Source organism: Tenrec ecaudatus, chromosome 1 (genome assembly GCF_050624435.1).
Source record: "Tenrec ecaudatus isolate mTenEca1 chromosome 1, mTenEca1.hap1, whole genome shotgun sequence".
Lineage (NCBI taxonomy): Eukaryota > Metazoa > Chordata > Mammalia > Afrosoricida > Tenrecidae > Tenrec > Tenrec ecaudatus.
In genome coordinates this window covers 251594465-251597386 of record NC_134530.1, presented here as the reverse complement: position 1 = coordinate 251597386, position 2922 = coordinate 251594465, and the positions used below count along the sequence as shown (strand labels likewise).

The 2922-nt window shown below is 39.8% G+C and overlaps 1 non-coding gene across 1 annotated transcript; it reads left to right on the top strand.

Annotated features, from left to right (window-relative positions):
- Nucleotides 1-1709: 1709 nt before the first annotated feature.
- Nucleotides 1710-1872, top strand: LOC142437947 (U1 spliceosomal RNA). Its single transcript, XR_012782445.1, has one exon. It is a non-coding gene; the product is annotated as a U1 spliceosomal RNA (small nuclear RNA).
- Nucleotides 1873-2922: the final 1050 nt, after the last annotated feature.

Sequence of the window (2922 nt, the reverse complement as noted above, 5' to 3'; positions counted from 1 at the left end):
GAAGCAGCTAGTAAGTTTGAACCATTGACCTTGAAGTTAGCAGCCCAATGTATATCTCACTGGGCCACCAAGGCACCTTCTAATTAATGTAAGATCCCTTTAAAGTCTAAAAATTATTTCATAAAGGTGGTATTGTGGTTCTTTTTGTTGTTAGGTCCATCAAGTAGATTCCAACTCGTCAATGATGAGTGTAACAATGCTTCTTAAAAAAAGCAAGCATCATACTAAGTGGAAAGTCACTGAGATTAACTCAAAATAAAAGGAGAGTTCAAGTTGAAAGCAGAGTTGCCAAGGCAGAAAAAAAAAATGGCTCTTGAAGACATGAAGCAACCTCCAGTAAACAACAGACTTCAAGTCAGTGAGGCGAAAACCATGTGCCCCTGAGAAGGAATGAGGTGAAAATAAATTGACCACAAGTCATGTTCCTTTTTATACTCAGCTAAATAAAAACTATATTCCCAATCGCTCTATTATGCCTCCTTGCTCTTGTCTACCAAAGAAGACAAGGAGAACGAGCCCCAATGTCTATTCGCGTGGAAAGCACTGGCATGACTGGGGAAAGAAGGAATGCTATGTGGCCAAGGGCTTAGAGGGAGTGTTGCCTTTTACAGTCTCGTGGATGTGATGATCATTTAGAGTCTCCACTTATTGTGTCCTCAATGACCAAAGATCGTCTCAACTCAGAGTAGTTTTGCCCCAATAAAGGATTGGTGAAGAAGGCTCCTTGGCCCTGTATGTTTCTAAGACTTGGATGCAGCAGGAGACTCATGAGCAGAAAGTATTGGATGGCAGACAATTTGCATATAACAAGGGCATGCAAGACATCAAGGACTCAGGATTAAGCAGGACATTCAATGCCCCTCAGGGAGCAATGGCAGTGAAAGCTTAGGGAGCAGAGTCTTTGGTCCTTAACTGGAAAAGGGAAGAAAATAATTAGTTACATTGTCTGGGATACCGCACAGTGAAAGTTGTCCATCCTTTAGCGTGGTTCTGGCAGGGAAAGCTCTACAAATAGTTGTTTCATTGATGAATACATTGGGTGAACACACACCTAAGTGAATGAAGGTACTTTATGGGTAATGAGACGTGGGGATTGAACAAAGGTAAGAGTACTTTGGGATAGTGTCTGGAAGGTATAATAAAAGGGGGTTTGGTATAGCAGAAAAAGATGTTTATACTAGGGGGTCTCAGCATTGGTTGCATTTTAAATTACCTGGAAAATTAAAGGCAAAAGCAGCAAATAAACTTGATAATTGCGTACCTCTCTAATAAATTTGGAGTGGAATAAAATTGGGCCCACTGGAAGAAGTGGTTAGACCATTTACCACTTTGATCGTTTCTAAGTGTATAACTTTGCAGTATTAAGTACATTTATCAAGTTGTGCAAGCATCACCACCATTCATTTACAAATGTTTTCCTCCCCCAACTGTATTGCCTTTACACTGCTCACCCCTGGCAAACATTAAAGTAGTTTACATAACTAGATCATGTGATATGGATTTCTTTGTGTCCAATTTATTTCAGTTTCCGTAACGTTCTCAAGGTTACTCTATGTTCTCAAGGTTACTCTATGTTGCCACATGCATCAGAACTTCATTTTCTTATGATGGCCACATATGTACCCATGAGCTTGATACAATGGATGAATGGATTGTTATAAGAGCAGTCAGAACCCCCAATAAAATGATCTTTTAAGAAAAATAACTTCATACTTACCTGGCAGGGGAGATACCATAATCACGAAGGTGGTTTTCCCAGGGCGAGGCTTATCCATTGCACTCCGGATGTGCTGAGCCCTGCGATTTTCCCAAATGTGGGACACTCCACTGCATCATTGGTGGCAGTGGGGGCTGCGTTCGCGCTCTCCCCTGAAGAAAAAAAAGCAAAAGAACTTCATTTTCTCTTTATGGCTGCGTAATAGTCGATCCTATGTACGTACCACGCTTTGTGTCACCATTCACCTGCTGATGAACCCTTGGGCCATTTTCACCTTTTAGCTGTTGTGAATCGTTTGCTATGAACAATCCCAGACTATATTCTGTTGGAGTCCTTTCTTTCAAATATTTTGGGTCCATACCTAGAATTACAGAATCATACGGCAGTCCTAAGTTTAACTTTCTGAGGACTCAACAAACCGTTGATCATAGTAGCTACATTTTCATTTCTGCCAGCTTTGGGTGAGGGTTCCAATTTCCCAGGAAGAGTATTTTTATGATAGGAGCACATCTATACTTTTGTCTCTACTACTGCACACGACTACTTGAATGCCTTCCCGCATGACCGTAACAGTCCCCACCGCCAATGTAAAACTCTATAAAAATTAACAGCTTTCTTATAACTTCCCTCATTTGTAACTCATCAACAATGACCCCATTCTTCGCAAGTAGATCTGTCCCAGGGAAATTCCTGAACTCCAGAAATAAAACTTAAGGAGAAAAATACTTTCCAGAAAATGGAATTATGAGCACAAACCAAAGTTGTCTTTCAAATGTGCTGCAAAGAAAATAAATACAGAAACAGATGGATTGAAAGATTCCTCTCTTGATAAAGACATCTAGAGGGGGGGGGTCTAGAAAAGAAGAGCTGAAGAAAGATCATTAGATTCTTGATTGGCAATCAGCTGAGTGGATAGGAAGCTAATTTCCCAGAGGCAGACTCTCTTTAAGGTCATTATAGTTTATTTAAAAATTGTTAAAGCGTTTTATCAAGAGCATTAATTTCTTCCCAGAAGGAAGTTAGCAAACAAATTGAGAAAATAAATTTTTTTAATTCAGACCAGATCTGGGGCAATTCTTCTTTTACAAGAGAAGCTTACAACTCTCAAACAGAATACTCCTCTTATGAAACCTAATAATTGATGTTATCACCATCTCACACTCGATATATGTAATGGTTATGAACTTTGAGCCTAACCCAGAGAT